Source organism: Natrix helvetica, assembly GCF_964273705.1.
Source record: "Natrix helvetica genome assembly, chromosome: 4".
In the NCBI taxonomy this organism is placed as follows: domain Eukaryota; kingdom Metazoa; phylum Chordata; class Lepidosauria; order Squamata; family Natricidae; genus Natrix; species Natrix helvetica.
Genome location: NC_138550.1, coordinates 47826781 through 47848542, shown reverse-complemented (window position 1 = coordinate 47848542; position 21762 = coordinate 47826781). Strand labels below are relative to the sequence as shown.

Genomic DNA, 21762 nt, shown 5'->3' with positions numbered 1-21762 from the left:
TATAATTCCATACAACCATAACTTAACAAAAAACCTTCAACCACACTATATTGAATTTGGCAGGGAAATATTGCATTATCATGATTAATATTGTTACAGATGTTTTTAATGGTATGTCACAAAATAATGGAATGATATCCACTGTATTATAGAAGCTTTAAAATGTTTGCACTGATTACTGTGATTTTTCTGCAATTTATGCCATCATATGGTTTAATTTTCCAATAATTTTAATCCCATTTTATAGAAAAGCAAGAAATGAATGGTTATTTGGATTTTATTTCATCTACTGTAAATTATAGAACCACGTCTATATAGAAATATGTATGGCCATATGTTTATTATTGCTAAATTAAAGCAATGAAATGTCAGAATACTAAATATATATTTTATTGGACAAGACCCAGGGTATTTTTGAAAGGTCATATGCATTATTGAACTGTACATTGTATACATATCGTGTTTAAAATTAGATGTAAATCTCATATTGTGATTATACTTATGTTTGGCATAATCTGAATGTAGAGTTAGGGTTAGGATTAGGGTTAAAGTATAAATAAGTACATTTTCATTCATGTCAGACTTTGGAAAAGAACATATGTAAGTCATATATTAAACTCTGTTAATTATTACATAGTAGGGTTATGTAAGTGGTTACATATGTAGAAATTACTCTGACAGATTTGAAAATATGTATTTGCAATCCATTTATTTCTTCATTCAAGATGGTGCAAAAAGGGGGTCTTTTTTTTTTTTACAACAACTGAAAAAAAAAAGGTTAACAACCAGAAAACATCACTTTTGTTTTGAAGAAAATCATTATTTCAACAAAATTAATGTAAATTGCAGATACATTGAGAATAAGTGTACCATTATAGTTATCGAACAACACAACTTAACTAAGGCTTAAAAACATTATAATCATCCACAAGGGGATAGTACTTGCAGCCATAGCAGAAACTTCCTGTTTCCATATGAAGAACTAAAATAGAAGCAGCCATTTCTGCAACTAACAAAACAACTAACATTAGTTAACTTTTAGACATGGGGTCCAGGAAACAGTTCACAAAGCCTTTCAAATGATACATACAATGAGTTATACTTTAAAGCAAAGGTATTTTATATTTTCTACATTATAGTTTGTGATTTTTGAAGATGTAGATATTTTTCTACAGAAAAATGAAGTGCCACAATGTGAGATGCTTGATTTTGATTAATATGCTTAGAAAAACTTGCATACCATGAAATATTCAGAACAGATAAAATGATAGCATAGAAGTATGCTCTAAGTTTTTGCTTTCCAATTCATATGCAGAAATGTCTGTATGCAGAAATGCCAAAAAGTAATAGATTTGTTTTAGTAGTTTTATTACAACTGAGATATTTTGAATGGAATGGTAGTTTCATCATATACATGCCTACTAAGCAGTTTTAAGTTCCACTGGGTACACTATGTTTTACTTCCAAGCAAGTACCAGTAAATAAAAAATAAATCCTAGTCTCAATCTCATAATGTATTCACTTAATGTTCCTAAAATCTATATATCTTAACAAATAAAGACATAATTTGATACACACCCTTACATATGTTTCAGGAATTTTTTGTTTGTCCAGTTTTATACTGGTGATATTTGTTTTAACATTTCTGTTTTTATAGGATCACAGCTATAGAGTAGTATAAATTTACACTATACTATAAATTGAATCATGTGAAATTACAGACCTTAAACTTTGTACAAAATGTTAATAAATACTAATTACCATTCATATCATTAAACATATCCTCAAAGAAGGTGCATATTTTGTGTTCCTTTACCCAAATTAAACAAATAATTATAATGTGTTAGTAAAACATTATATAGTATTCATTATTATTTCAGTATAATTGTGTTCATTTTTGTTTGTAACTGGAAATGCAAATTAAGTTTTTCTAATGTACAAATACATTTCCACTTTTCAGGAAAAAATCAATATTTGAGTTTAAATCATTCTATTCCAGTAAAACAATTAAGCTTCAATAATTTTATACATTTCGTCTTAAAATGAGTATGTGATTTGTAATCAGTTTTAAACAGTAACACTGCTTTATGCAATTTAAAGAAACAGAAAAATAAATAAAATTATTAATCAACTTTTTAAAAAGATGAACAAGATTAAACTGTATTTATATTGAAATTAAATTATTTCTTTTCTTCCTATTTTTCATGGTCATACTTAGAAAAATTATATGTTCCTACATCTATGTACTTAGAAATTTCCTTAAAAGTAGTATAATAAATCTCTGCATTCGTACCTTATTTTTTCTGTGCTACAACAAACTTGCCTCTAACTTCTATATTTATAAGCTTGCATTAAAATGCTATAAATATAACTCTAGGTAAGTAAGCATCTTCATTGTCTTCTTCCAAAGGAAGAGTTTTATATTATTGAAAAAATAAAAATCCTGAGCAAGCTAAATCCAAAACAAAGTCATTATTTGTAATAATAATATATGGCTTTGTAAGGGCCTTTTTAAAGACCATTGTGATATTTAAACAATCTTATATAAAATCCTTATATGTTAAGTACATGCATACAATTAATATTTCAAACTTTTACATTTGGAAAAGGTTAAAGTCTATTCTGCATTCTCATGGTTTGTCTTTCCATCAATTCCATTGATTTTTAGGGTCAGAGGCTATACCTTCATTGATCAAAGAAACAGCCTGACACAGCGAAAGAGTCTGCCAATTCCAGACAGATCAATCACACCTTTGTCTGCTTTCTATATATAATGGTTATTTATTCTACATCTTAGTGGTTTTCTGTCAAACGGTTTTTAATGCAGTAATGCTACTGAGAAAAATAAAAGGGAAAATATTCCACTAACAATATTATAAGCATTTCTCTAGACTATCTGAGGTTAGATTACAGTGAAATTTGACCAGCACCTTAGATTTAATTCTCGCATTGATTTTTGACCTGGTATTTAAGTTTCTATCATGAACATTTTGTAGGAAACAAATTAAAGGGTAGCCATTGTAAAAACTCTGAGTAAAACTATATTTCAATCAGTGATTTGATTGGATAGAACAACAGTTCCAACATATAATCACAACATTCATATTCAGTTTTTATTTTGAATATTGTATTTGATGTATGCTAATATTTGTGATTTTATAGCATCTTACTCCAGACCATGTCACTTCTTAAAATGAAACAAGTTGGAGAAATGTTCCTTTAAAATGAATAAAAGCAATACCTGTGATTTTTATGGAAGAACCCAAGGTTTTAATCGGTAAAACGGAGTTACTAGGAGTTTCTATGTCCTTATGAATTTTTATATCATTGCTTATTCATAGTAAAAAAACATTGAATGTTTTTTCTTCCAAAGTGCATTTATACAAATTTTAAAACTTATTCTCTCCCACCAGAAATTACAGAGATTCATTTATTTTGTTGAATATAGTCTTATCTTTGCTTCTATAAATGCAACTTCAATTTCCTACAAGCTGGAAATCACACGCATACAAAATCCATGCAACACAACTCTACAGAATTAAGGCTACTGAAAGGTTGTCATTTTCATGTAAGTTCTGTTTGCAATTCCAGATATATCAAACCATACGTTTTTCTATACTTAAGGGTTAAACTGAGCAGCTTCCCATTGATAAACTCTATAAGCATAATAATACTGACATTCTTAAATATTGCAAGGTGAGAACACATAAGTTACCACTGAATAAATGACATTGAATTCATAATATTTTGGAATTTTTTTGAATAAGACTGTTGTCTAGCTTACATTGCAAGGCTTATGTATAAACCATAAACACTTTTATTCTATACACAAGGGCTACATACACAAAGACTCTTCTTTTAGCCATTTAATCTGGTAATTTGTTTTTTCAACCATCAGATAAATCGAAACACAGCTGTAACCAATGACTTGCAGATTCACTTCCCTGCCAGCTGGATTTTGTTTTGCTGAAGCAGCAAGATTTTTTTTTTATATTGTTCCCTTCTGTGCATCTGGAGAAATCGCTAAGGATTAAAGGTGAACAGAACACTTACTGAAATAAACTCTACCAGAAATTAATACCAACTTCTTCATAAGCAGAATCGTTATGCCACACCACATAGTAGTTCTTATTTTGTGCATTTCAGAATCTTTAGAAATAATTTATAATTTATATTTTTCTTTAATACTGTAGAACTAAAATGCAGTCATTTTTTTTCTGTGTCAAACTCTTGATTTCTTTGGAATCCTTTACTACATGCGGTAGATATCCAGAACTAAAGTTATTTTTATCGGAGTGAATCAATCTACTGAAAATGCAAGCTTCTTCACTGAAATGTATGGATCCTAACTAACCCCAGTGCTCAAGCAGGGGTATTAGACATTAGATAGAGGGTTTTTTAAAAACTTTCTAGTATATGGCTAAGAAGGGATAGTGGGCCAAAAATCACCAACCCTACCTCTATTCCTATTTTAATGAGTACTATCAAACATTAGCTTATACTAGATTTCCCTAGTTTTTCCTGCACTCATTCTCGGGAGTTTGAGTCAATATTGTTTAAAAAGAAAATACATATAAATCTTTCCTGGGGAGAATATACAGTATATTTTTGAATTAGATGTTGTAGGACTGTTTAATAGTTGATCTCCTATCCTGAATCCAGGTTACTCTTTCTCAGCCGTGGTCTCCTCTTCCAACCAGTCCATTCATTTCCAGTAAAGATGTCTACTATAGAGCTTACTGATAATGCTTACTTGGGTAATAGGGATGGTTGGATGGATTAGATCTCATCGTCTTTTTAATTATAAAGACAATAATAGATACATTCTATCCAGGAGGTGTTTTTAATGTACAATTTATAGTTATAAAAACATACGCTGTTTACCATATTGTAAACAGTACTAGAATACGTGTTCACCAGTTAGTGCTCAGTTTAATCAGATCTGGTGGAATAACATCTCTCCTGAAGGCTTTGCCATTTTACCATTATGCTATTAGTTTGGAGATTTAATTTGAATCGACAGGAAGCCAGCATGGTAAGTTCTTTAGAATCTCTTTAGTGATTATAGAATTACAACTTTCAGGAATGATCAATAACAAACCTCCTATGTGGGAGACATAATTGGAACTTAATTTAGGGCTAGTTTATCTTACATAGTCAGAAATACCAAACATGGAATTAACTCTGATCTTGGAAACCTTAACCGTTTCCCCACCCACAGGGCATGTAAAGTAAGTTTGCATTCTAGCCCCATTATTATTTAAACTATACAGTATATTAATGATATTGTGGCAAGATTCACAAAATTAGGACATCATTCTCCAAACCTTGCTGGAACAAATCTCTTGTGTGCAGATGATATGGTCATCATTTCTATTTCAGTTCATAGGAATCCCTAAAATCAATTGCCTCCTACTGCAAAGGCAGTAATTAAATTATTAATCATGAAAAACAGAATCTTTTTTCAGACTTCGAGAGAAAGAAAAGATGGACAGAAAAACAGCTTTGTGAAAAGTGGACCCAACAGCCACAGTGGAATGAAGAGTTTGTAAATATACTGGCTTTTCAAAACCTCTCCAGATATGAGGAGACTTAAGGTTGTCCTTAAGGTAGCTGCTTCTTGCAAGGAGATTGCAAGACAGTGGTCTCTAGTGGGGTTTGCACATTGGGAGACAAGGGAATAGCTATATCGTTCAAACTGCAGTCAATGTCTTTGGAAGGACACTATTGAATATTTCCATTTCTAATCACTTTTGGAAATTCCTTATTAACTGCTTTTCAGTTTTTAGAAACCTGCAGTTTGGATCAACCAATTTGAAAACCTCACATGAGTTTCCTTTATTCCTTAACAAAAGAAAGTTTTAATGAAAAGTTTGAAAAAAAAATGGGAGGAAAAAATACACAGCAAAAGCCTAATTCATTTTTTAATTTTAGAAAGCTACAGACACAATAAGGGTCTGAATACATTTGAAATAAAATTTTGGAGTTTGTAAAGAGTTCTTTACATGGGGAAATGCTTTTTTTAAAAAGGCCTTTTTCTTAGTTTTTACTTAGCTATCTTTTTCTTTCTCTTCTTTTTTGTTTATTTTCTGTACTGTTGTAATTATAACATTTAATAAAATTATTATTAAAATATACTGAAAACAATTAAATAAGTTTGATCCATTGTCCTCTTACAGAACTTCAATAGCCTCTTTCATAATTGATATTACAGCATTAGAGACTTTCTTTTCAACCTGCAATTTTGGGGAACATAAACTCCCTATCAAGTTCTTCTGTGGGTATTTTTGGGGAATAATGCTACATTTATCTCAAAGTCATATATTTATATGTGTTATAATTAGTTAACAGTAGTGAAAAAGAAATAAAACAGATTGGGCTATTTCTCAGAAAACATGAGAAAGCTGTTTCTAATTTTTCTAAAGAACTTGAGATTCTTTTTTAAAAAAAGAATAATGTTGATAGTTAAACATGGAGGATGTACATACGTTTACTTCTGTTGATGCTGTTAATTTCTTTCATATTTTTTCCACTATAATGAAGCTACCCACCCTCAATAAGAGGCATCCATCCATCTTCCTAATATTCAACAGAAAAGCAAGGAACTTTTAAACTATTATAAAACTATAACACTTGTATCTGTTCTCAACCACATTGATGTTTATTACAATACAATAATACAATACAATAGTAGAGTTGGAAGGGACCTTGGAGGTCTTCTAGTCCAACCCCCTGCCTAGGCAGGAAACCCTATACCGTTTCAGACAAATAGCTATCCAACATCTTCTTAAAGACTTCCAGTGTTGGGGCATTCACAACTTCTGGAGGCAAGCTACCCCACTGATTAATTGTTCTCACTGTCAGGAAATTTCTCCTCAGTTCTAAGTTGCTTCTCTCCTTGATTAGTTTCCACCCATTGCTTCTTGTTCTACCCTCAGGTGCTTTGGAGAATAGTTTGACTCCCTCTTCTTTGTGGCAACCTCTGAGATATTGGAATAATGCTATCATGTCTCCCCTAGTCCTTCTTTCTCTTAAGCTAAACATACCCAGTTCCTGCAACCGTTCTTCATATGTTTTAGTCTCCAGTCCCCTAATCATCTTTGTTGCTCTTCTCTGCACTCTTTCTAGAGTCTCCACATCTTTTTTACATCGTGGCGACCAGAACTGAATGCAGTATTCCAAGTGTGGCCTTACCAAGGCATTATAAAGTGGTATTAACACTTCACGTGATCTTGATTCTATCCCTCTGTTGATGCAGCCTAGAACTGTGTTGGCTTTTTTGGCAGCTGCTGCACACTGCTGGCTCATATTTAAATGGTTGTCCACTAGGACTCCAAGATCCCTTTCACAGTTACTACTACTGAGTAAGGTATCACCTATACTGTACCTGTGCATTCCGTTTTTGTTGCCTAAATGTAGAACCTTACTCTTTTCACCATTGAATTTCATTTTATTAGATAGTGCCCAATGTTCAAGTTTGTCAAGATCCTTCTGTATCTTAAGCCTATCTTCTGGAGTGTTGGCTATTCCTGCCAGCTTGGTATCATCTGCAAATTTGATGAGTTCCCCATTTATTCCCTCATCCAAATCATTGATGAAGATGTTGAAGAGTACTGGGCCTAAAACAGAGCCTTGGGGTACTCCACTGCATACTTCCCTCCATGTAGATGCAGTTCCATTGAGAACTACACGTTGAGTGCGGTTGGTCAGCCAGTTACCAATCCATCTGGTGGTGATGCTGTCTAACCCACATTCTTCTACTTTATCTAGTAGTAGGTTATGGTCTACCTTATCAAAAGCCTTACTGAAGTCCAAGTAAACTATATCAACGGCATTCCTCTGGTCCACTAATTTTGTCACATTATCAAAGAATGCAATAAGATTAGTCTGGCATGATCTGTTTTTGACAAATCCATGTTGGCTTTTGGCTATTACTTTGTTTGCTTCTAGGTGTTCGCAAATTTGTTGCTTGATTATTTTTTCCAGAATCTTTCCTGGTATTGAGGTTAGGCTGATAGGTCTGTAGTTTCCTGGATCTAATTTTTTCCCTTTTTTGAAGATGGGAACCACATCAGCTCTTTTCCAGTCCTCTGGTAGTTCCCCGGTGTTCCAGGATCTCTGAAAGATATAATTCAGTGGTTCTGAGATCTCGTCTGCTAGTTCCTTCAGAACTCTGGGGTGTAATCCATCCGGTCCTGGTGATTTGAACTCATCTAGGGTAGACAGGTGCTCACTTACCATTTTCTTCCCTATTTCAATTTGTGTTCCTAATTTTGTGGTGCTGCTTTCGATAGGTTGGACTGTTTTATCCCTTTGTGTAAAGACAGATGCAAAACATGAGTTAAATAGTTCTGCTTTCTCCCTGTTGCTTGTCACCTTCTTGCCACTTTCTCCTAGCAATGGACCAATTGTTTCCTTAACTTTTTTCTTGTTTTTAACATGTTGGAAGAAGCTTTTTTTTTGTTAATTTTTACTTTTGTGGCAAGCCTTTCTTCATTGTGAGCCTTAGCTTTCCTCACTTCATCTTTACAGGCTCGGGCTATTTGCTGATATTCTGCCTTAGTTATGTCCCCCTCCTTCCACTTTTTATACTTACTTTTTTTGTCTTTCAGTTTGTCAGATAGTTGTTTATGCAGCCATGCTGGTTTCTTTTGGGAGCTGTTGTTTTTCTTCTTCATTGGTATTGTGTTAGACTGGGCTTTTCTAATCTCATTTTTCAAAATTTCCCAAGCTTCTTGAGTTGTTTTCCCCTCGAGGATTCTCATCCATGGAATTTTTCCCAAGCTCTCTCTAAGTTTATTGAAATTAGCTTTCTTAAAGTCCAAGACTCTAGTTTGACTTTGTTCTACTACTTGTGTTTGGATAATGTTGAATTCCAATATTGCATGGTCACTTGCCCCCAGGGTTCCTATGGCTTCAACACCTTCTATCATTTCCTCTCTGTTAGTGAGAATTAAGTCCAGTATGGCTGATCCCCTTGTTTCCTTCTCTACTTTTTGGAAAACAAAGTTGTCTGCTAGGTTTGTTAGGAACCTGTTGGATCTTCCACTTGGTGCAGAGTTTGTTTCCCAGTTGATGTCAGGGTAGTTAAAATCTCCCATTACTATTGTGGTGTGCTTCCTACATACCTTAGTTAGCTGACTAGCAAAAAGTTCATCTTCTTCCTCTGCTTGGTTGGGTGGCCTGTAGTATAGACCTATGGCAATGTCATTTCCCCCACAACCTTTAATATTGACCCAAATGCATTCAAGATAGTTCTCATTATTGTTGTGCTCTATTTCTGTAGAGACATAGTTATTTCTTATATATAGTGCAACTCCACCTCCTCTTTTATTTGGTCTATTTCTTTTAAATAATTTAAATCCTTCTAGCTGTATGTTCCATTTGTCAGTTTCATCCCACCAAGTTTCTGTAATGGCAATAATATCATATCTGCCCTCTTTTACTTGAATTTCTAATTCTCCCTGTTTATTCCTCATGCTCTGTGCATTGGTATATAGACATTTGAGTCCATTTTGATTGACCTTGTGTTTACTGTCTACATAACCTGTATTATGCCTGACTGCCCCTATTTTCTTGCCACTTGTGTGATTCATGCACATGGTATGACAATCACTATTACATGCTTGGTTTTGCTTGACAGCAGGAGTGATAATCTTACCCACACACACATCTATGTTACATGCATTTATAACCCTATGAATTTTAGTTTGCTGGGGACAGAGATGTTCTGTATCTATTAATTCTCTGTCCCCGCTCTTCAGTTTAAATGTTTATCAAGAAAATCTGTGAATTTAATGCCAAGTAACTCAGTTCCTTTCTTGGATGGGTGCAACCCATCTCTTTTGTACAGTTTTTCATTGGACCAGCTACAGGCTTCATGACTAATAAAACCAAAGCCTTCCCTTTTACACCACTCCTTTAGCCAAACATTAAACTCTGCTACACGCTGGCCCTTCCCTTTTTGTTCCTTATATACAGGTAAAACCTCTGAAAAGATAAGCCTACAACCTATACTATTAAGTTCATACCCCAAGTTCTGGAAATCATTCTGCACAGAAAGTACATCTTTCTGGGATAGATCATTAGTGCCAAGATGTATAATAGCATCAACGTCACAGTCCTTACTTGCATTCTTGACTATCTTAAGAATACGCCTGTTGTCTCTGCTGGCAGTAGCACCTGGCAGACACCTGACCTCTTTTAAAACCTCCTTATCCTCTCCTAAATTAACATCTCTTACGATTGAATCACCAACCAGAAGGTGACTTCTCTTTTTACATACCTTGATCTTCTTCTGCGACTGATGTGTGATACCTGGTTCCCCTTTTCGCCTTTCCGAAGAAAGTTCTTCGTTTTGGACCACGATCCCCTGCTTATTTGAGTCATCATTATCACAACTGCCTTGACCTATCTCTTTAGTGTCCCCATTAAGGTCAGCAAGGGCACTATATCTGTTTTGCTGGGTCACAGCAAAAGCTTTGGGTTTATGGTTCACAGCTCTCAACCTGCCAGATCCCACAGTTGTCCAGACAGCTCTTCTCCTGCAAGATCTTTGTGGCAGAGGGGGCTGATAGTGTGTCTTCACCATAGAGTGGAATGGCTGACGTAGACACCTAGTTTCTGCTTGGAGAGCACAGATTACAGATTCTAGATAGGTAATCTGCCTATGTAGACTCATAATTTGTTTACAAAGGGGACAGTATCCAAATTTGAAAAGAGTACTGCGAAAGACAGGTGCAAAACAGCTATTACATTGAACTAAGCCAGTCATTTTGAAATAAATAAAATCACAAATGATATGGAGTTTAAGGGCCCCCACCTCAGTGTCTTTGTCTTGTGACTCACCCCCTCCTTCTCTCCAGCAGCTCCAATCCTAGCTTCAGGAAGGTTCAAATGATATGGAGTTTAAGGGCCCCCACCTCAGTGTCTTTGTCTTGTGACTCACCCCCTCCTTCTCTCCAGCAGCTCCAATCCTAGCTTCAGGAAGGTTCAAATTACATTTACTGTCATATTTATAACATTGAAGATAAATAGGTAAGTGGTGGAATTCTCATAACAATATGACTACACATATTTGCTCACTTGTCTAGCCCTGTCCTCTCCTACAAGATGCATAGGTCTTCAAATGACAAGACATTTTGACTTGTGGCCAGCTTCTAACAAATAAATGTAACAGTTCTTTATTCCATATGTTAGATATTAACATATATCGTGGCAAGTCTCCTCTCTGGTCCGCTGCTACAGCGGGAAACAGGTATCACTCTGATTGGTCGAGAGGCATACCCGATCCCTATAAAAGGGGAACCCTCCGACCACAGAGCAAGCTGGATCACTATTACTACTAATAAAGAGCTGTTAAGTCACTTCGTGTCCGCAGTCTGTTCTCTCGTTGCCCAGATCTAACATTGGCGACGAAGGTGGGATTGAGAGACAGATAGGACGAAGAACGCTACTTCAGAATCTCCGGATTTGATCCAGCCCAGGAATTCGGCAGAAATTCCGGCAGCCATCTCAGGACACCGCAGCGCGGCAAATTCAAACAAGAGAAGATGGCGATGGACACTCCCCCCGCTCCATTCGACCCAGCGAACGACGAATGGGAGGCATTCATGATCCGTTTCGAATGTTTTCTCGAAGCGAACGAATACACGGGGATAACCGACGCCCGAAAGAAAAACATCTTCCTCGGCTACTGTGGAAAAGAGGTCTTCAACACGGCCAGAGACCTCACCGCGCCTACTCCGATACAAGCGGTATCATGGACGGCGTTGCAACAGGCTCTACAGACTCATTACGCGCCAAAACCTTCCCGCCACGTTTGCCGCCAGGAATTCAACACGCGGAACCAGAAGGCGGGAGAATCAATCAACCAATATGTTGCAGCCCTGCGTAAAGCAGCAACTCACTGCGAGTTCAGGGATCTGGACGAGCATATCCTGGCACAATTTGTTTGTGGGTTAAGAGACATTTCACTACAAAAGAAGCTGTTGGCAAACCCAAATTTAACCCTACAGATAGCACTCAACGAAGCAAGGGCATCAGAGTCAGCTGAGAAATCATTGGTGACTATACAACGCGGTTTCAGCGTAAGCCAGCCAGCACCCAGGCACACCAGAGTTTACTACGAGGACACCAACCCCGAGTACGAGGATCCCGAGTTCGAGGACAGTCACCTGATGCGGAGCAGTCACATGAGGCCTGGGGGGAGACCCGGACTCCGTTTGCCGCCCTGCGCAAGCTGCGGAGGGAATCACCCCCGGTCTACCTGTAGGTTCAGGAACGTTGTTTGTTCGCACTGCAACAAACTTGGGCACATCGCACGAGTGTGCCGGAGCGAAGTCCCTGCCTCACGGCAGCCACCTATGTACCGCCAACAGAAGCCCAACCCAGGGGCTTGGCGAAGTCAAAAAGGGCGCCCAGAGAGAAATCCACAAGTGTTTACCCAGAGAGAAAATCCCCAAAGAGCTGAGCGAGCGTATTCCCAGAGAGATTACACACAAAGAGCTGAGAGAGCGTTCTATCAAGACGCTCAACGAGAGTATTTTCAGGATACAGATGCTGAGATAGAGTTGACCCAGAGAGAGGAATTGCGAACGTATCTCACCACAATAAGTCAGGTCCGCACCAAGCGGCCTAAAAAGCTGAAAGTCACAGTCCTCTTGGAGGGCTCACCTTGCGAGCTGGAAGTTGACACAGGATCGTCCCTGACGATCATTTCATGGGCATCCATGAAACAGGCTATCCCTAGCCTCAAAAAGAGCCAACTACGCGTTCCAGACATCCTGCTTCGAGACTACCAGGGGAACCGAGTCCCCATCATGGGCCAAGGCACATTCCAGATCCGTTTCAAGGACATCGTAGCCCAGCTGCCCGTGACCATCGCCAGCGCACCGTTACAGAACCTTCTAGGACTAGATTGGTTTGAAGCCTTGGGGCTAGAAGTCACCGGAATCAACGCCATGGAGAACAGCAGCGCTGAGCAGATCTTTAAGGAGTTCAAGGATGTGTTCAGCCCCGGTCTTGGTAAGTATGTCGGTAAACCAATCTCATTCAATTTAGACCCCAAAGTGGCGCCAATCCGACTTAAACCGAGACGAGTGCCTTTTGCGCCCAAAAATAGACAAAGAGATAGATAAGTTAGTGGAGCAAGGAATCCTTGAGCCGGTGGATCACACGTGCTGGGAAACTCCCATCGTGACCCCAGTCAAGCCAGACGGGTCAGTCCGCATCTGCGCGGACTATAAATGCACAATTAACGTCGCGCTACAACAAAGCGCATATCCTGTGCCAGTAGTACAGCACTTATTGCACTCGTTGGGGCCAGGAAAGATATTTGCTAAATTAGACATGGCACAAGCTTACCAGCAGTTGCCCGTGGATAGCGCCACAGCGGAGGCCCAAACTATAGTGACGTATAGAGGGGCATTCAAATGCAACCGGCTACAATTCGGTGTGAGCATTGCTCCAGGTTTGTTCCAGAGCGTCATGGAACGACTTTTGCAAGGGATACCGGGAGTCGTCCCCTATTTTGACGACATCTTGGTGTCCGCTGCAAACGAGGAGCAATTAAATAAAAGAGTCAGAACTGTTTTGGCCAGAATCAGAGAGAAGGGTCTCCGCCTTAAAAAGGAAAAATGCCAAATTAACATGCCTAGCGTAGAATTCCTGGGATATAGAATCGATGGTCAGGGAATACACCCCACTTCAAAGAAAATTAAGGCGATCCAGGACGCCCCCACACCACGTAATCAGACCGAGCTGCAGGCCTTCCTCGGACTACTTAATTTCTACAGCGTTTTTCTGAGACAGAAGGTGACCGTTGCTGAGCCATTACATCGACTACTCCAGAGGAACGCAACATGGAGATGGGGACGATCCGAAGCAGCAGCCTTCGCCGCAGTAAAGCGCCTGCTCACCACTGACTCACTGCTAGTCCAATACAGCCAGATGCTCCCACTGGTATTGACCTGCGACGCATCATCATTTGGAGTTGGCGCAGTCCTCAGCCACAGGATGCCAAACGGGAACGAAGCACCCATCGCATTCTACTCCAGGACTCTTTCATCGGCCGAGAGGAATTACAGCCAGATGGACAGAGAAGCGTTAGCTGCTGTAGCTGGAGTAAAACGTTTCCACGAATACCTCTACGGCCGCGATTTTGAACTGATTACAGATCACAAGCCGCTGTTGGGACTTTTGGTGGGAAACCGCCCCACTCCAGTCTCCCTTTCTCCACGCATGACCAGGTGGACTGTTTTCCTGGCCGCGTACTCATACAAGCTGATACATCGACCGGGCTCCACTCTAGGACACGCAGACGCACTCAGCCGTTGCCCACTACCGGACCTTTTGCCAGACCCCACTCCCGAAGTACCGGTGTTACTCATTGACTGTTTGGACTCAGGACCGGTTTCTTCCTGCGACGTTGCAAGGTTCTCCTCTAAAGACAATATAATAAAGCAAGTTCAAACTTGGGTTTGGAGGGGGGTGGCCGAAGGGAAACGTGGGCCCGGAATTCAAAGTGTTTTGGTCGAAACGGGACGAACTCTCAGTGTTACAGGGTTGTTTATTGTGGGGGGATCGAGTTGTTATTCCTTATGCTTTACGTAGAAATGTGTTAGATGCGTTACATGTTGGGCATCCGGGGATCGTTAGGATGAAGGCTTTAGCGAGAAGTTACGTTTGGTGGCCAAACATGGACAAAGAGATAGAGGAGTGGGTGGCCACTTGCGATCCATGCCAAGAATCGAGACCAGCACCCCCGGAAGTGCCCGCCACAGAATGGGAAAAGCCGAAAGCACCCTGGTCGAGAATACACATCGACTTCGCAGGGCCAGTTCAAGGTCAGACTTTCCTTATAGTTGTGGATGCATACTCCAAATGGCTAGAAGTAGTCCTAATGACTTCAACCATGGCAGAGGCAGTCATTAAGGTTCTACGGTGACTTTTCGCCACTCATGGCCTGCCCGACCTCCTGGTATCCGATAACGGGCCCCAATTCACGGCCATGCAATTCGACTCAAGTCCCACATGGTTATATTTAGTGTGATCATTGTAGGCAAGGTTTGCCTATAGCACTACAATCTTATGCTTAAGTAATATATATATAATTTTAAAGTGTTGGTTATGTGGGTTCACATATGTATGTTTTCACTCCTAATACTTTCTAGGCCTAGATAAGAATTTGTTTAAATATAAATTAATGCACTAATAATACAAGATTACAAAAACAGGTTGCAATAATTATAGAAATAAATGTCTTATAACTTTCTTGGTCTTCCCCTTCTTCCCCACTCAATTAGTTGCAAAGTTATAGGAGGGTGGAATTAAATAGATATTCAAAACAAGAGAGACTTTAAAGATAAAAGCTCTTGGTATGAATCCATACATAGGGCTGTTAAGGATTCGGCCAAGATTGGACAGGCTTTCATTGAATGTTGTTTGAAACTACAAACAAAACAAAACAACTAACAAAGATATATTGATAAATTACAACATCCATATATCAAAATTATATTCTCCACTAACTTTTATAATTCATTTCTGTTTTCTTGACATATTAACTCAACTATTACTTCCATATAATAAGAGGGGCTACTCTTAGATAATTTTGCTTCTTTTGGTGAGTATTCATTCTTCACACCAGAGTGTACATTACCTATCTTTCTACCATTAATTGCACATCTTAAGACTTCCCTATCCCCATTGATGATGTGCTTCATTTTCAATAAACATTTTGATTTTAAAGTCAAAATATTTTCCACACCAACCCTTTTCTAATTCCTGGAAAGTCTTTACTATGCAGTCAAACTTATGAATATATGAATGTGCTCCAAGAAAAAAACAAAAACTATATTAAAAAAGGACAAATAATTTAAATTATAACTCAGATTTCTTCACAAATGTATCAGAAAACAATAAAAATTATATGAAATAGTGCTGGAAAATATTCAAATCCTAACATTTTTCACATTGTTAAGGTAAAGGTAAGGTAAAGATTCCCCTCACACATATGTGCTAGTCGTTCCCGACTCTAAGGGGTGGTGCTCATTTCCGTTTCAAAGCTGAAGAGCCAGCGCTGTCCAAAGACATCTCCATGGTTATCTGGCCAGCATGACTCAATGCCAAAGGCACGCAGAACACTGTTACCTTCCCACCAAAGGTGGTCCCTATTTTTCTACTTGTATTTTTTATGTGCTTTTGAACTGCTACGTTGGCAGAAGCTGGAACAAGTAATGGGAGCTCATTCCGTTATGCTGTACTAGGGATTTGAACCGCCGAACTGCCAATCTTTCTTATTGACAAGCTCAGCATCTTAGCCACTGACCCACTGTGTTACATTGTTACCTGCAAGTAAAGCAGAAATGAATAGAAAGTGCCTGCTAATGCACTTTACATTCTTAGACTCTATGCAAAGGGATCACAATTGTATTCGCTAACACAGTTGTGTTGGAATACCTCCTACCAGTATTGTGATTCCTTATGCATAGATAGCAGATGACATCTCAATCCATGTGAACCCCATTTTTATCAATATATGCCGTGTACAGATATGGATGTTTTAGTCTTGATGAAAATGGTTTCAAAAATTTTGTGGAGATTTTCTTCAATGGACCAACCCCATACATGCAAACCTACGCCATTAGATCATCCACAGAGTGATTAGAAAATAGAAATAGAAAAAGTAAATGTATTTGTAGGGTCAAACCATAATGTTTTCTTTCACCAAAACATTAAAATAAGAGATCAGCAGATTCAATAAAGATAGCCATTGTCCTGTTTTTATAGCATTTATAAAAGCAAAGCTTTGTTTAATGCCAAATTGCAAAGCACGAACATTCCAGACAAGCCCAAACTAACAATCAGAAAATACTTATGAAAAATAGAGCACACAACATATTTTAACTGTTTCTTAAAACATTCTTCCTTTTTCAACTTTTCCCACTATGCCCAGCAACTTAATTTTTGGCTTTCTACTCGATCACTGCTGTGCTAATAGCTCCCTCATATGTCAAAAGCCACAAATGATCCTAATTGTTAGTGCCTTCTACTATTTCAGAAGTGTTTGGGTGCTTTATACTGAAAACACCCCTCAAAAACTCTGATATATTTCTTCACCTAGATTTATGAAAATGTCCTTTTATATTTAAAAAAAATATCCAAAAGTACTATAAAGAAAAATAATTGATTTTTAAAAACACAAATAAAACAATTATGTTATAACAATAATATACAGAAACATGTTCCTTTGTTTGTAATGCAAATATTCCAGATAATGTTCCTAAAACATTTCCAGCTTTATTACAAATATAACTAAAACAAGTTATCATTCTTTCTAAAACACTATGATGTGTAGTAAGAGCAAGAACATTAGCTTCTTTCATAACATTGTAAATAAAATAGTCATTTGAATATCAATAAAACTTCATCCAGGTAGTCCTTGACTTATGACTATTTGTTTAATGACCAAAGCTAGGACAGTGGTGGAAACTACCACTTGCACTTATGATGCAGTGGCCGCATGGAAACATGATCAAATCTTGGGTCTTGGCAACTGGCACATATTTATAATAGTTGCAGGATCCCAGAGCTGTGATCACAATTGTGACCTTTCCAGGGTGTTTTCAATGTCAATGGGAAAATCAGATCAATTTAACCATTACTTGATTTACTTAATGACCATGGCAAAAAAGTAATAAAGATATTACACTTAACAACCACATTACTTAACAATGGAAGTTCCAGTCAATTATAGTCATAAGTCAATGACTATTTATAGTATTTTTTCTACATTTACTACACAATGCTTGGATAGATTAAAAAGATGATGAAATCTTTGAAGATTCAAGTGTGCTCCAAGGAAAGCTAGAAGGTTGTACAGTTAACTCCTGGGTGTAACTCTAAACCATACAACCTACTACCTCAACCCGGATGCACACAGCTTGGAATGTCTTCTGATCTTCTTCTCTTTTAGAAAAGTATTTTCATAGATTGTCCTGTTTAACATGAGTATAGAAAGATCACTGAACATTTGGCAATTGTCCTATTGACTGTGTTTACTTTTGCACAGTAAGATAAATTGTGAGGTTGCGAGGTTATTTGTAATTCAAATAAATCATATTAAACACATACATTTTAAATAAACATGCTTTTGCAGAATAATAAAACTTAGGGCCACTTTACATTCCAGCAACAAAAGATTTTTGCCACATATTTTCCCATTATGCACTTAAATGTATGTCTCATTGGTCTGGTGTGTAGACAATCTCAGACTTCATCTGTTGAATCAGATATATTCTTTCAAATATAATGATAAGACAACAGTTTACTCTGTTTAGTTTCTTTCAATCATAATAGATCTGGTAAATATATGGAAGCCCTGTATACCATAGATATAAAAAGTTTACATATCCCTGTTAAAATGCCAAGTTTTTGAAATATAAAAAAAAATCAGACCAAGCTAAAGCGGTTCAGATTTTTTTCATCTTTAATATAACACATGCAATTCAATTGAAAAATAAACTGAAACCTTTTGGGGGAGGGGGGGATAACAATTTAAAAAGTACAATAATATGGTTGCATAAGTATGCATGCCCTCTAATAAATAAGGATGTAACTGTGTTCAGAATTTTGATATTGAAACTGTTATAAATAGTAGTCAGTACATACTTGCCATTAATTAAAGTAACTCTGATCAAGCCCATATAAAATTCTGTTGTTGTAGTAGGATTTTCTGACATTTACTCAGTTGCCTCTTACATTAAAAGCCATGATCTGTCAAGATCTTACAAAGCATTGGTGGGATTCAAATATTTTCACTACTGGTTCTGTGGGTGTGGTTTGGTGGGTGTGAAATGGCTTGGTGGGCATGGCAGGGGAAGGATACTGCAAAATCCCTATTTTCTCCCGATCAGCTGGGAGGCAGAGAATAGATGGGGGAGGGGCCAGTGATTCCCAAAAATATGTTTGGTACAAAAACAATACTGTGGATTGCCAAAAGTACTTTGTACCCTTTGTGAAACATTATAGTGGCAATGTTATGCTTTTTGGCTGTTTTTCTGCAGTTTGAAGGGCTTTAGTCAAGATAGAGGAAATTATGAACATTTCCAAATATCAGTCAAGTTTTGGATAAAATGTTCAGACCTCTGCTAAAATGCTGAAGGTGAAGAGGAATTTGACCTTTCAACATGACACAGCATATCTCCAAGTCAACAAACAATGGCTTTAGAACAGTGGTTCTCAACCTTCCCAATGCCATGACCTTTTAATACAGTTCCTCATGTTGTGGTGACCCCCAACCATAAAATTGGTGTCTCGGTTCCTAAGACCATTGAAAATATGTGTTTTCTGATGGTCTTAGGCAACCCCTGTGAAAGGATCGTTCGACCCTCAAAGGGGTCCCGACCCACAGGTTGAGAACCACTGCTTTAAAAGATCAAAGTTTTGGAATGGTCCAGCCAAGACCCAAAACTGAATCCAATTGAAAATCTATGGGATGATCTGAAGAGGGTTGTGCACAGGAGATGTCCTTGCAATCTTACAGATTTGGAATGCTTTTGCAAGGAAGAGTGTTCAAAGTTTCCCAAGCTAATTGGCTCTTGCCCCCAAAGACTGAATGCTATCATAAAATCAAAAGGTACTTCAATGAAGTATTAACTTAAGGGTGTGCACACTTATGTAACAACTGTCAAGCTTCAAAGGACATCTTGCTGTTGCCACTACTATCATATCTCAGCTTGCCAATAAACTATGGGGTGAGGAAACAGGAGATAGAACATGGGCGAGACATCAAGATGTCGGTGTGAGAACCAAGGAGATTTTGGCAGGGGTTTACAAAAGCCAGAAAGACTTTCCTACAACAATATCCAGAGACTGTATTGGACAATGTGACCTGAGCTAATTGGGTGTGTGGAAGAATGTGAACTTTAACTATGGGGATTAGCACAGAAAGATCTAGATCTCGTTTTGCCTTCAAGCGTGCCGAAGTGATGTACTCAATAAAAAGTATTGAATCATCTCTGTGGTCCTTGCTTTGGTTGGGTTCATCAGTCAAAATCTTGACAACCACATTACTGTATGCTTTTTATTTTTACATTTCCCCCTGAAAGATTTCAGTTCATTTTCCATTGAATTGTATAGCTTATATGTTATATTAAAGGTGGGGGAGGATCTTAAATGTTTTATCTTGGAATGATTTTTTTTACATTTCAAAAACCTGGTATTTTGATATCTACTATATGAATGGTGTGTGTGTGTGTGTGTGTGTATAAATGTGTGAGAGAAAGAGGGGGGACCCATTCTGTAATGTAATCCCATTCTGTAATGTTCAGTAGCTCCCAACTTGCCCTTGGGCTAAAATAAGTTACCTTTTCTTGACTACAGGGCTTAGTGTACAAGGAGTTTGGCCAAATTCTGTTTCCACAAATAAGATTTTTAATATTTATTTATTTCTCATATTTCTATATTGCTCAGATTGTTCATCACCAGACACTCTGCAATATTAGCACATTAAATGTACAGAGAGTCCTTGACTTATAACTACAATTGAGCCCAAAATTTCTGTTGCTAAGCTAGAAAGTTGTTAAGGGAACATTGCCCCATTGTATGACCTTTCTTGCCACAGTTGTTAACTGAATCTTTGCAGTTGTTAAATTAGTAACATCATTGTTACATGACTATCATTTCCCTATTAACTTTGCTTGTCAGAAGATCGCAAAAGGTGATCACATGACATCAATTGAGGACTAGCTGTACAATATATGCATAAACTCCTACTATTAATGCCTCTAGGTATGTTTATGTTCCCATCTACATCTATTCATCTCTTTCTCTCTTTATTCCTCCACCAACATCATTTACAAGAGTATAAATCCCAACTGGATGCAATCACTTGCAGTTATTATATCTTATAATCCACAGACTTGCAGTTCCTGTACAATTTTTATTGCTAGATGTGGAATGGGCAATTTTGTATTCCCAAGTTACTACATTTCTATATGTATTAAGTACTATATGTACTAAAAAAGCCAACTTCATTTTTTTTTCATTAGATTTTGTTTATTGGTTGTAACCATTTAAAAAATAATTTAAAAGCATTTTCCCAATATGTATGTATGCATGTACGTACTGTATGCATAAACAGAAATTAGAAATTAGTAATTATGCTTGATATATCTTGCTATGGACACTTCTGTTAAATCACCAAACTGACACTGACCCATAGAAACGAGCTTGTGCATATTATTTTACCACAAGATCGGATCTACGGGTTTATGCCAATTGGCATTGATGGAAATAAATTTGAAAAAATTGCTAAGCATTTATGAGGAAAAGAAAATCTCACATTCAAATATGAAAAATGGTACAAATCAGAATAAGGAGGTTACAATTATGCACGTTTCGAACATTTAAAAACTACTCAAAAAGTATATTTATAGTTTCTCTAACCATGACAAAATCATTTGCAGAAAACTAAGAATAAAATTTGGCTAGTGAAATACTGATATAGTAGTACTTCGGTACTCAACTGCTTCAAAATGTGGTACTCAGTGCAATTTGGTGCAAAAATGTTGTCCTGGTAATCATTGTTTGTTTGGTACTTGATGGGCTGCAATAGGAAAAGGGGGCAGACAAGTCAGCCATGCAGGAAAGTCACTGAAAAAAGAAGAGGGGGACAGCCACAGAGGGTGAACAGGAAGTCAGTCATTCTGGAAAGGTCACTGACATATTGAAAAGAGACAGACAGGAAGCTCTTCCCAA

The 21762-nt window shown here is 37.5% G+C and overlaps 1 long non-coding RNA gene across 1 annotated transcript in view; it reads right to left on the bottom strand.

Moving 5' to 3' along the window:
• The window catches only part of LOC309391245, a 57967-nt gene that overhangs the window by 5847 nt on the left and 30358 nt on the right, over positions 1-21762 (bottom strand). The gene's annotated exons all lie outside the window — the stretch shown is intronic.